The sequence below is a fragment of the Macaca nemestrina genome, chromosome 6 (assembly GCF_043159975.1).
Source record: "Macaca nemestrina isolate mMacNem1 chromosome 6, mMacNem.hap1, whole genome shotgun sequence".
Classification (NCBI taxonomy): Eukaryota; Metazoa; Chordata; class Mammalia; order Primates; family Cercopithecidae; genus Macaca; species Macaca nemestrina.
Genome location: NC_092130.1, coordinates 17,133,637 through 17,147,260, shown reverse-complemented (window position 1 = coordinate 17,147,260; position 13,624 = coordinate 17,133,637). Strand labels below are relative to the sequence as shown.

Here is a 13,624-nt window from a genome sequence, read left to right as displayed (position 1 = left end):
TGTGTCAACATTGCCCACCTGAAATTATGGCATCAAATATATTATTCTGCTGCTTCTAGTAAAATGAGGGGAAACAACTGTTGAGAATGGATCTGTTTGGGAGCTAAATGTATTTAGGGGGCTTTCTTTTTTTGTTTTTTTGTTTTTAATTTTTATTTTAAGTTCAGGGGTACATGTGCAGGTTTGTTACACAGGTAAACTCATGTCATGGGAGATTGGTGTACAGATTATTTTGTCACTCAGGTACTAAGCCTAATACCCAATAGTTTTCATCATTTAGCTCCCACTTATACATGAGAACATGAGGTTTTCTATTCCTGTGTTAGTTCACTCAGGATAATGGTCTTCGGCTCCATTCATATTCCCACAAAAGACATGATATCATTCTTGTTTATGGCTGCATAGTATTCCATGGTGTATATGTACCACATTTTCTTTATGTAATCTGTAATCGATGGGCATTTAGATTGATTCCATGTCTTTGCTATTGTGAATAGTGCTGCAATGAAAATTCGCATGCATGTGTCTCCATGGTAGGATGATTTATATTCCTTTGGGTATATATCCATAAATGGGATTGCTGGATCAATTGGTAACTCTGTTTTTAACTCTTTCTGTATGTTCAAATTAAGTTAAAGAAAGGAACTTTTCTTGTAAAGAGAAATTATGTATTTAGAATTTAGGGATGATAATCCTTGACAATGGCTGGCTTTGGTTAAAAGTATAAGACTGATGGCAATGATGATGATGGTAATAAAGACAGCAACAATATTAACATCATAACACATAAATATAAACTCTCTACAGAGAAGAAAGTGGATGAGGGAGAACTGCCCTGAAAGATTCGCACACAGGCTGTCCAATATAGAAAATATTTTCAAACTTATGAAAAAATAATACTTTGCAAGTTGTTTTTACCTCTATAGAATGTGTTGAAGGGCCATAGGGAAATTAAAACATCATCCAATTTTCTTTAATTGAAAAATCTTTAACCAAGATAAATAACTGTCCTTGCACAGAAAGAGAACTGCAGATGCAAACATTTTTTCATTGTTTTAAATTATGATTTCTAATTTGGGATGGTTTTGCTATTTTTGTCTTATTTTGTGGCTGTTTATTATTATTATTATTATTATTATTATTATCATCCAGCATCATCTCAGAATGTTTCTGCTTTGGGAAACAAATTGAAATAAAACCTCATTTCAAATTATCAGTTTGAAAGTCATAGAAAAAACAAGGAAGTGTAACCAGTGATTTAGAAAGTCTTTCCTGCACCCAGATCACCATGAGCCCAGGCATAAGACAGGGTTAAGAAAGTCTGGAAAAGCAGGCAGCAATGTTCTGAACACTCCACGGCAGAAAACGAACCCGAAGACCACATTCCAAAGACACCTATTTTGCCTATGAAAGGAAAAAAAAATAGGGTACACTTATTTTTAATTTCAGATAAACTGGAAAACTATTTCAAAAAACATTAAAATGTAGAAAAATAAACTGACAATCAAATTTGTGCATCATGGAAGAATTCCACGGGGATCAATTCAAGACACTTAACATCTCATATTAAAAAACTTTATACACATACACACACAGACACACACACACATACATAGTCACCTCAAGAATACATATATTCTGGGATATATAGAGATACATTCTAGGATATATATATATTCCAGGATATATATATATAAATTCATATATATGTAAATATATACATATATGTATTTTAAGAAGACCCTCTGTAAAACGAAGCACGAGCAGGAATGGTATACTCATATGTCTTATTAAAACAACATGGGACATTTAAATTTGGGCTTGCCATTTTTCTGGCAGGAAAAGAAATTCAGCCAATTTAAGACGGAAAATTAAATGGCACTACACATATATATCAAGCAGAAAGTAAAAGAGAAATGAAGTAACTGAGTCCAGGAATTTCAAATGGAGCTCACTAAAAAAAGAAAGGGAGAAAAGAGAGGCCAGAAGCAAAGAGTCTAAGCATATGAGTGGTAACAAATGTGTAATCAGTGTAGAATGATATCCTCTGTCCTGAGGTTAGGTCTGACTCTGGGTTGGAGGCAGAGTTGGTGAGGGTGGTCTACAAGGCACAATATGTGTCAGACAGACCAGAGGCACACATTCCTGTCAATGCCCATGCTTCAGGCCCCTTTTCTAGATCACAACCCTGAGATTGTAACAACCTCTGGATCTCTCTGAACAGAACCTCTAATAGATCCCTGTTCCACTGAATCCTGGTATCCTGGCCTAGGCTTTGTGTCTCATTCACCCAATGCACTAGACCCTGTATTTCATCTTTGTAGATTCAGGGCAAAGTGTGTTTCTCCTTGTCTTAGCAGGCTTTTCTAGTCTCAACATTCTTCTTACTCATTCAGGGTTATTATGCCTGCTTGATCCCCCCCAGCCATTGGTAACTGCTCTATAACTCACTTCCTGTCTGCTGAGGCCACAATAACTATCAATGAAATGTTATGAAATGTATGACAAGGTGGAAGGAAGTTTTAGAGTCACATAGATCTGGGTCCATGCTTGCTTCTCCACAGACTGTAGTGTGAGCCTTAGCAAGGTCCTTTGCCTCTGTGAGTTTCAAGTTTATCCTTGCAGAGTTATTGTCTGGATTTACAATAATTTTTAAAACCTGACTCACTGATACATCACGTATGTTCCAAATTGTAGTTACTATTATCTGAATTACTAGTTCGACATTTCATTCCATCCTATTATTTTCTACTTTCTGATCCTCTGCAAAACTAAACTAAAACATCTGTCTTACTATTCATTGATTCACTCATTCCAACATTATTTTGCTGGATGCCTACTAGAATAATGAGGCTCTGTAGTAGGCACTGGAGATTCAGCAAGGAGCAACAGACAGATACAAAGTGTCTACCCTCATCAATCTTTTAGTCAAGTCAACAAGAAAAACAACAAAAGCATAATTATATGTGTTGCTAATTGCTATGGTAATAAGTGCATGAAAAAAACCTACAGAGGATCCTAACCTACTCTAGGAAAGGGGTGGTCTGAGACAATCCTAAGAAACACTCCTCTTCTTAGGACCTAAACTATGAGTAAACTGAGTTATTCAAAACAAAGAGAGAAGGAAGGGCCGGGCGCGGTGGCTCACGCCTGTAATCCCAGCACTTTGGGAGGCCGAGGCGGGCGGATCACAAGGTCAGGAGATCGAGACCACGGTGAAACCCCGTCTCTACTAAAAATACAAAAAATTAGCCGGGCGCGGTTGTGGCGCCTGTAGTCCCAGCTACTCGGGAGGCTGAGGCAGGAGAATGGCGTGAACCCGAGAGGCGGAGCTTGCAGTGAGCCGAGATCGCGCCACTGCACTCCAGCCTGGGCGACAGAGCGAGACTCCGTCTCAAAAAAAAAAAAAAAAAAAAGAGAGAAGGAAGCATCCTCAGGTGTAGAGGACAATGTGTGTGAAGCCCAGCAGTGGCAGGGATTTGGCACATTCAAAGAACAGGAAGCAGTGTGGCCAAAGTACAGTGTTCGGGTGACAAAGACGGTCACTATTAAATATATAAGTAGCAAATGGGTCAAATCTGAGCCATAGAAGGAGTATAAAAACAAATGATTCTCAAGCCTTTGAATTACCCAATGAGCCAACGAACAAAAGAAGCACAGAATCTCTGAGACACCTCAGTAGTAACAGGTTCCTTGCACAGAATTGAGCTGTAGGTGGTAAATGTCACAGCAACACTGGGAAAACAATTGTGTCCCAGAGAGTCCCTGCCTTGTAAATATATCTCAACCTATTTTAGGGATGTTTTAAGGTAGCACTTGACAACTAAATAACTCTTAGCTACTGTGTATCAGGCAATATCATAATGTTCTAGCTACAAATCCTTCCCACTGCGTGCCCCCATAGAAACCTCTTTCTAACATTTCACAAACTTGACTGTAAATAACCATTTATTTATGTGTGTTCTCATATAAACAGAAACTGTGTTATCTCCAGTGCCTAGAATACAGGGACACAAATTATATGATCAATAAAAAATATATTCATATGTTTTCTTCCATGCTTGGAATATCCTTTCCCTCTCACTTCCTTTTATGATGAATAACTTATCTTTTGCATATACAGATGGCCTTTCTGTATTTTCATAAAACTTCACTCATCACTGCACCTACCCACCTGTACTGTCATTCTCTCTTTTTTTTCTCTCTACCCTACCAGATAGAAACCTTCATAAAAGCTCACATCTGTTCTATTGTAGTCACTATGGCCCTAGGACCAGTATAAGATGCTTAGTAAATACGGGTTGAATTAATGAGTAGAATTCATGAAAAATGAACTTGCTCACAAGGCTTATTAGTATAATGTGTTCATTACATAGACAACAAGATCTGCCCAGTCAGCAAATTCAGGACAGCACTAGATTCAGAACCCACCAAACCTGAGTTATTACTATGGAACTCATCCTGTTGAATTTGGCTAACTTCTTATGACAGACATTAAGGATTGGTATTTAGATTTTGTTTGTTTGTTTGTTTTGTGTTGTGTTATTTTGTTCTGTGGAAGGAAATGTTTTGGTATTAGTATCAGCTATTTAAAAAAAAAAAAAGGAAAGGAAAAACATAAAGGCATAGTATCCTAAGCACTTAGAAAAAGGTCATCAAGCAAGAGACTGAGCAAGACCTACTCACGGAGAACAGAAAACAGCAAATTAATTCTAAGGCCCTCTGGAGGCTGAACGCAAGTGAATGAAGGTTAGCAATGCTATGACATATTCAATAGCCATCAGTGTGAATTTGTTCTTTTAACAGAAAGGTTCATATGATACTATCTGAGCAGCATTTCCTAAGTGCCCTCCATGGAACATTATCTGTGACAGTGCTATGGTCAAGTAGGTTTAGGCTTCATCTGCAATTAACACATGTAATGGTGAAAAACTGGTTACACATTGTTTAATCTCACGCTTTCCAAATGAAATTTAACTTGAAAAAGCTTTTTTCTCCACCCTTCAACACTAATTAATACTTAGAGAAAGCAATATTTCCCAAAACACCCTTTGGAAAACACTTGCATATGTAGTAGAAGACCAGAAATGGACAGAAGGGAAAATCTCTCCCAAGAGTATATACCTACCAGTAGGTATCTAACTGCATGTAAATACAACAACTTTTGTGATGGAGTATTCTCTCATTACTATCTTCAGTTCTTCTACTTGAGATACTTCTGTGCCTCCTAAAATCAAGACAAATTCAACCAAAAGGAGGACTTTAGGAGATGATAGTCTCCCAAAACTGAAATAAAGCTAGTTTGATTGAAAAAAAAAAAAGTAGAAGTTCCAATAACTTTAAAATATGTTTCCATTGTTAATCACAACTTTTAATAGATGCATAGCCTTCAGCAACCTCATAGTCTGTTTTCTGAATGCTTTGTACAAAATGTGCTGAGAATTTATTTTTCTCCTTCACTGCTCTAACTTGCTGTGGCATTGCCTTGTCAAACACACAGCTAATGACATTTCTGGGGATTCAGAGGTAGGAGATACAGAAAGGTCTGCAGGAAAAATGACAGTCATCAAGTCCGGAGGACATGAACTGCATAGGTAACAGACATGGTTTCCCATGATTGCACTGCAACTTTAAAAACTTAGTAACGAGGCCGGGCGCGGTGGCTCAAACCTGTAATCCCAGCACTTTGGGAGGCCGAGATGGGCGGATCACGAGGTCAGGAGATCGAGACCATCCTGGCTAACACGGTGAAACCCCGTCTCTACTAAAAATACAAAAAACTAGCCGGGTGAGGTGGCGGGCGTCTGTAGTCCCAGCTACTCAGGAGGCTGAGGCAGGAGAATGGCGGGAACCGGGGAGGTGGAGCTTGCAGTGAGCTGAGATCTGGCCACTGCACTCCAGCCTGGGCAACAGAGTGAGACTCCGTCTCAAAAAAAAAAAAAAAAAAAAAACTTAGTAACGTAATCCAAAAATGTATGAACAGGGAAGAAAAAAGAAGTTGTAAAACATCATTTTTGAGATGACTTTTAGCATTTTCAAAAAAGTTTTGAATTTATAGTGCGCATCAGTAATAGAGTTCTTTTAATGGCAAGTTTCAGGAATTTTTTCAAGGTGTACTGAATATTTACCAAGTCTTTTTGATGTCAAAATATGCTACAGACGCAAAAATGCAAGGAACTGTTCTATGGAAATTCACAGTCAAACGGTGGAAATAAACTTAGAGTTAAATAACTGAGATACCATGTAATTCATATCCTAGTAAGATAAGCTCACAAAGATTAGCATATGGGGACAAAGCGATTTACAAAGGTTGGCAGAATCGGGTACGGCTGTGGTCACAGAGAAGATGCTGGAGTTAGGTTTTTGAAGGCTTAACAGGAGTTTGTTGGGTGCACATATTGGAGGACTTTTTTTTTTTTTTTTTTTGGAGTCGGAGTCTCACTCTGTCCCCCAGGCTGGATGGAGTTCAGGGGCGCGATCTCGGCTCACTGCAAGCTCCACCTCCCAAGTTCACGCCATTCTCCTGCCTCAGCCTCCTGAGTAGCTGGGACTACAGGCGCCCACCACCACGCCCGGCTAATTGTTTGTATTTTTAGTAGAAACGGGGTTTCACCGTGTTGACCAGGATGGTCTCGATCTCCTGACCTTGTGATCCGCCTGCCTCGGCCTCCCAAAAGTGCTGGGATTACAGGCGTGAGCCACCACGCCTGGCCGGAGAAGGGCATTTTAAGCAAGGGAAATCACATGAGATACATGAAAAAAACCAGCCAATTCAATAAACACAGGCAGTGAATGTTGCTTATTATTTTATTTTTTTTCTTTTTTCGAGTCAGGGTATTGTTCTATCGCTCAGGCTGGAGTGCAGTGGCACGATCTCAGCTCACTGCAACCTCCACCTCCCGGGCTCAGGTGATCCTCCTGCCTCAGCCTCCGGAGTAGCTGGGACTACAGGCCCCGGTCACCAGGTCAGGCTAATTTTTGTATTTTTAGTAGAGAAAGGGTTTCAACGTGTTGGCGAGGCTGGTCTCAAACTCCTGATTTTAAGTGATCTCCCCACCTGAGCCTCCCAAAGTGCTGGGATTACAAGCATAAGGCACCACTCCTGGCCAAATGTTGCTTATTATTAACAGGCAAGTATGGAGAAAGAAGGAAGCAGGGGATGATATAGGTCTGCTTGTGCTCTCCAAAGATGTAATAATAGTTTTAACCATTTTAGAAAATATTTGCAAACTATGCATCTGACAAAGGACTAATATCCAGACTCTACAAGGAACTCAAACAAATCAGCAAGAGATTATTTTATAAATAAAATAATCCCATTAAAAAGTGGCCAAAAGACATGAGTAGACATTTCTCAAAAGAAGACATACAAATGGCCAGTAAACATATGTAAAAAATTTCACCGGGCGTGGTGGCTCACACCTGTAATCCCAGCACTTTGGGAGGCCGAGGTGGGCAGATTGCTTGAGGTCAGGGTTTGAGACCAGCCTGGCCAACATAATGAAACCCCATCTCTACTAAAACTACAAAAATTAGCTGGATGTGGTGGCGCACGTCTGTAATCCTAGCTACTGGGGAGGCTGAGGCATGAGAATCGCTTGAACCCAGCAGGCAGAGGTTACAGTGAGCCGAGATCCTGCCACTGCACTCCAGCCTGGGCAACAGAGTGAGACTCCATCTCCAAAAAAAAAAAGTTCAACATCACTAATGATCAGGGAAATGCAAATTAAAACCACAATGAGATACCAGAATGGCCATTATGAAAAAGTGGAATAACAATACATGTTGATGCTGATATAGTAAAAAGGGAATGCTTATACACTGCTGGTGGGAATGTAAATTAGTACAGCCTCTACAGAAAACAGTCTAGAGATTCCTCATAAAACTAAAAGCAGAGCTATCATTCGATCCAGCAATTGCACTACTGGGTATTTACTCAAAGGAAAAGAAGTTATTATATAAAAAAGACACCTGCACACTTATGTTTATCACAGCACAATTCACAATTGTGAAGAGAGTGGGAGGAAGGTGAGGGATGGAAAACTACGTTTTGGAAACAACGTACACTACTTGGGTGACCAGCACACTAAAATCTTAGACTTCATCACCATACAATTCTTCCATGTAACCAAAAGCCATGCTACTCTTAAAGTTATTGAAATTTTTTTAAAAATTAAATAATAATTTTAGCCATTTTATATATCTGTATATAAACTGGTATATATGTCATATCATATATATATCTTATATATAATTGTATCATATATACATTGTATCATGTATATCTTACATATATCTATCTATATATATATATATCTGTATATATGTCTGTCAAGTAAGACTTTTTTTTTCTTTTTTTTTTTTTTTATGGAGTTCCACTCTCATTGCCCAGGCTAGAGTGCAATGGCGCTATCTCGGCTCACTGCAACCTCCACCTCCTGGGTTCAAGCAATTCTCCTGCCTAAGCCTCCAGAGTAGCTGGGGTTACAGGCGCCCTACCACCGTACCTGGCTAATTTTGTATTTTTCGTAGAGACGGAGTTTCACTATGTTGGTCAGGCTGGTCTCGAACCCCTGACCTAAGGCAATCCACCCACCTCGGCCTCCCAAAGAGCTGGGATTACAGGTGTGAGCCACCATGCCTGGCCTCAAGTAAGACTATTTTTTTTATTTGAAAGATACATGTGTTAAGAAGAGCCTAATAGAGTTTTTATAACAGCAAGCTAATACCAGAACCTGACTCTTTTGTGTGTTGCCTGTTTCTCACTACTGGACACCATGAGCTTCTGAGTGAAACCAGAATTCATTTCTACCAAAAATTCATCTGTACCAAAAAAAATTTGCTTTTTTGACACAAAGTGGCAGATGCATGCATGGAAGAAAAGAAAGCAACAGGCCCAAAACTCGCTTACACCTTTCCCACAAGCTGTGAACCCTAGTCATGGTGTTACAAGCTGAACTGCTGGAGGCTCCCCACAACACCACTAAGTCAGTCTTATGAAAAAGAAGCAGTTGTCAGTGATTCGGTTAACGTTCTTCGGTTGCAAGAAAATAAATAGAATCTGGTTCTCTTAAGGCAGAAAGGAATGCATGGGAGGGACAAGGGACAGCCTACAGAAACGCCAACACCCCAGACTTATGAGAAGGCCCAAGCAGAGCAGTTTCAGTAATCACGGTTCATTGCAAGAACCGTCAGTCTCCACCAGACACTTCTATCAGGATAAAAAAACCCTGCAACTATTTTAGATCTTTATCATCCCCCTCAAGATTCAAACTCCAGGAACAGAGCATGTGATCAGGCTGGCTTATGTCTCATATCTACCCATTAGCCAAGGAAATGCAAAGCACCAAGACAAACATGATGAGGGAAGGATAGTTCCCCTAAGCAAAATCAGGATATGGATACCAAAATAAGACAGAGGAGATGCTGAACAGACAAAATCAATACACGCCCACCACAGTCCACACAGCATCGCACATCTGGAAACTTATAAATAATCAGCCAACTCATTCACTGAACTTTACATCTTCTACACTTCTCAATGAGATCTGAGATGGAGGAGGTGTTACAAGAAGCATAGAGAGTTGTTAAGAATAAGGTCTAGGGAGGCAGTCCGAAGGGTTAAATCTTAGGTCCACCATTCACTAGTGGTGAGAACCCCAGCCAAGTTTCTTAACTTCTCTGTGCCTCAATTTTTTCTTTTATTTTTAAGAGATAAGGTCTCACTCTGATGCCTAGGCTGGGGTACAGTGGCACCATCATTGCTCACTGCAGACTCCAACTCCTAGGCTCGAGTGATCCTCCCACCTCAGCTCCCCAAGTAGCTGGGATTACAGGCATATGCTGCCATGTCTGGCTTATTTACTTATTTATTTACAGACAGGATCTTGCTATGTTGCCCAGACTGGTCTCAAACTCTTAACTTCAAGCGATCCTCCCACCTCGGCCTCCTAAAGTGCTGAGAGTTTTTTCATCTGTAAAACTGGCATGATAATATTAGGTGGGGGTCCTATGAGGATGAGAGACTGGGAGGAAACAGAGGTGAGGCATGGAATGCATTTATTTAGTGCTTTTCTGGCATCTGATAAGCACTCAAGAAACATTAGTTACTGTCATCTAGCTGTCTGGCACTGTGACTTGCATAAATAATTCTCTCCCCCTTTTAAAGTGTCTTGTTTTGATTCTTGAGTTTCCTCGAGATGCTCCTATATAACATCACAAGATCATAATAGAAATTCAGAGTGAGAAGCATCTTTGTTTTTCTTCCCTGCCTTGTTTCTCTCCTACCTGAAAAGAATAGTCAAGACTTCATTTAGATTTCAAACTAATGTTCTGTGACAATTGTTCAGCATGAGTAGCACTCAAAATAGAATTCCAGTGATTTTTTTCTTCTTCTCTAAAAGGTATACAGCTAAGGTTAATAGAGGTGCAACTCTCAAAATATATCTGCCCTGAGCAACGTAAAAGGATTATTTAAAAGGGCACAGTGCATAGGACACACCCTGGTATTAAAGGCCTAGCAACTAAAATTAATTTTATAAGCTCCTACACACACCAATTTTCATTGACTCTGAATCTTCTAAATTATACTTTCCCCTTGTTTAGGGAGGTCTACGAAAATAAGTAAAAAGAAGAAAAATCTTTTCATTTGCAAACCAATGCAGAGACAGTACCTGCACCTTTTGAGCATTTAAAGATAAATGACTTTGTCCTTTTGTTGTTTCTTTCTTCTTTGTTTTTCTCTGCAGAGTTGATTGACGGCAATAACATAACAAAAATGAAACACTGATTTCCCCTCATCAAGTCTCACTGACTTTTAAATTATCTTGGATAGCCTTCATTTGTAAATACCTTATCTTTGAGAACAAATGCCTTTAAATTTCCTCTAGTATAGCTTTTACTGCATTTTAATCAAAAAACATATCTTCAACATAAGTAAAATAAAGAAAGACTTCTGAATTTTTTTTAAAGAAAACCCTTTCGTTATGGCCCTAACAGGATTCTTTTTTTTCAAAGTTTAAAATAGAGCATAAAGTTCTAAATTAGACTAACCATTTTTCCTTCAATTACATTCCTGGGATAGACATTTGAAATAAATTTCAAGCTAACAAACTATTGCTCAAAATGCTCTCAAAAGTATTTCAAAGTCCAAGATTATGTCTTCAGTCTCTTACACTTGTTTACTAGCTTACCTCCATTAAATCCTTTGAATTATTATTCAAAAGCAGCCACATTCGTTTACTCTTAATTCTGTTGGCTTAGTACTTCAGTGCATAATTGTACTTTCAAAGTTCTTTGAAGTGGCTTCATGCTATTTACATATTACATAATTCAAGGACTAACCAAGATATTACAAAAGGGAAAATGTTCAGTTCTATAACTTGTTAATTAAGACTGCAGTACCTATGTAAAGATAGCTGTAGATAATCTAGAAGTCTCTAGAAATAGGAAAATTGTCTCATATCACAGGGGAAAGGGAGAAGAAAGCTGACAAATTTTTAGAGTAAATCCCAACATGACCTGAGGTCTCACTTGGTGCCCATTTTGCCCTTATTCTCTAAACCTTCTTCACTTAGACCTATAATTTAAAAGATAGAAAAAAAAAATAGGGGAAAATAAAGAGGTATCTTTGGTGCAGATCCTCCTAACTTCTAACAAAAAGTCTCATGAATATTCACACATAATAACAACTGAAAAAGAGCTTAAAATAAAGTTGAACAGATACACTATTGCCAAAATCTGGGAGGAATTTCTCACAACTCTATGGCTTATGAAACTGGATAAAGAAAAAAAAATTCCTTACCCATGCGTGGGTTCATCCAACGGAACAACCCAGAGAGAAGGTAGGAAGACATTTTATCCTCTTTCACTCTAGTCTCATGCCTGAGAGATCCAGGATCTGTACCAATAAGAAAACTCGGTGAGCAGTCATCTAGTTCGAGAGTACCACTTTGGGATGTATGGTGAATACTGTCTCCTTACACACTCTCCCAACTGGACCTTGGGATTTCTACAGTTGTCCATCATCACCCACCCGCTTTGCAATTTCAAAGGAATCCCCCATTGGGTATCATATTCATTTCTTAGGGCTGCAAGAACATTTGAAAACAAACCAAATGGCTTAGAACAACAGAAATATATTTTCTCGAAGTCTTGGAGGCTAGAAGTCTGAAGCCAAGGTGTCAGCAGGGCCATGGTCCTTCTGAGGGCTTTAGGGGAAGATCCTTCCTTGGCTCTTCCCTGCTTTTGATGGTTGCTGGCAATCCTTCATGTTCCTTGGCTTGCAGCTGCAGCACTCCAGTTTCTACCTCTGTCATGTTTTGGTCTTCTCCCCTTGTGTGTCAGTGTGCAAATTTCCTCCTTCTCATTAAGACATCAGGCGTTGAATTAGGACCTACCCTAATGATTTCATCTTAACGTAATTATATCTGACCCCGTTTTTAAATAAGGTCATCTTTCCAGGTATTTGGGGTTAGGATTTCAACATTTCTTTTTGGAGGACACAATTGGACCCACAACTTGAGTATTCTGGTGTGAGACAACACCCTGCTGCCCTGTTTTTCAGAGAAAGGAGTCCAACCCAGGCACATGACCTAATTCCAGCCCACTGGATGCGCCCACTCCATATATTAATAAAGTTAGATTAAGTGACACAAAGGTAAAAGACTTTTACATTTCATTCCCAACTGCAGCGGTAACGCCCCCTCTACCATCCCAATACTCGTACAATGTCCTAACTTCTTCCAAAGTATTAAATCCTTTCTGGCTTAAGATAACCAGAAATAGTACTTGGTATTTGGGAATGACAACTTTCAAAAATATATAAATGGGTGACACAGAATGAGGGGCTGCAGAGGTGCATCTCTCCTAGAAAAGAATGTATTCTTAGAAAAGCTAAAACAGAACGAGCCTGAAAGAAGTACATGCAAGGGTTATAATTTTTATATTTGAAATCTGCTCAAATGTGAAGTTTCCAGACAGGAGGATTTAAGAGCCTCAGTACTGAAATCTGTAAGGCATTGGGAAATGAGCTACTTTCTTGTGGTAGATTTGATACAAGAATTTAGCAAACAGCGAGAAGCGCCATAAGAAAAACACACAACCCGGCTGGTAAACATTATCTGAATAAAGATCTCCTAATTTGAGGATGGATAGAGATAAAGAAAAGCAGAGATGTGCTCAAAGAATAATATATGCAAAACATTAAGAAGAGAATATCATACTGAAGAATTAAAAGAGCATTACTCTGATAGTCATTTACCAGTAGAGATAAAGGAAAAATCATTACTAATTTTATAACACCCCTCAAAAGGATGCCATGAAATTTATATGAAATAAGAGCAGAAAATCAAAGGTAAACTAAGAAAAGGAAAAACAGCATAATGATGTGGAGACACAATTTATTAAAATTTTAAAAATGGGCCGGGTACAGTGGCTCACACCTGTAATCCCAGCACTTTGGGAGGCTGAGGTAGGTGGATCACCTGAGGTCAGGAGTTCGAGACCAGCCTGGCCAACATGGCAAAACCCTGTCTCTACTAAAAATACAAAAATTAGCTGGGCATGGTGGTACATGCCTGTATTCCCAGATATTTGGGAGGCTGAAGCAGGAGAACTGCTTGAA

At 39.2% G+C, this 13,624-nt stretch overlaps 1 long non-coding RNA gene across 6 annotated transcripts in view; it reads right to left on the bottom strand.

The window, feature by feature from the left end:
- Positions 1–13,301, bottom strand: part of LOC105480808 (uncharacterized) — a 694,030-nt gene extending 680,729 nt beyond the window's left edge. For 2 of the 6 annotated variants that reach the window (XR_011624484.1, XR_011624483.1), the window contains exon 1: positions 11,804–13,301. This is a non-coding gene — a long non-coding RNA (uncharacterized lncRNA). Of the gene's footprint in view, positions 1–5,128; positions 5,228–11,803 lie in introns of all 6 variants that reach the window. The other 4 variants (XR_011624485.1, XR_011624486.1, XR_011624482.1 and 1 more) reach the window with 3 other exon arrangements.
- Between the last annotated feature and the right edge of the window lie 323 nt (positions 13,302–13,624).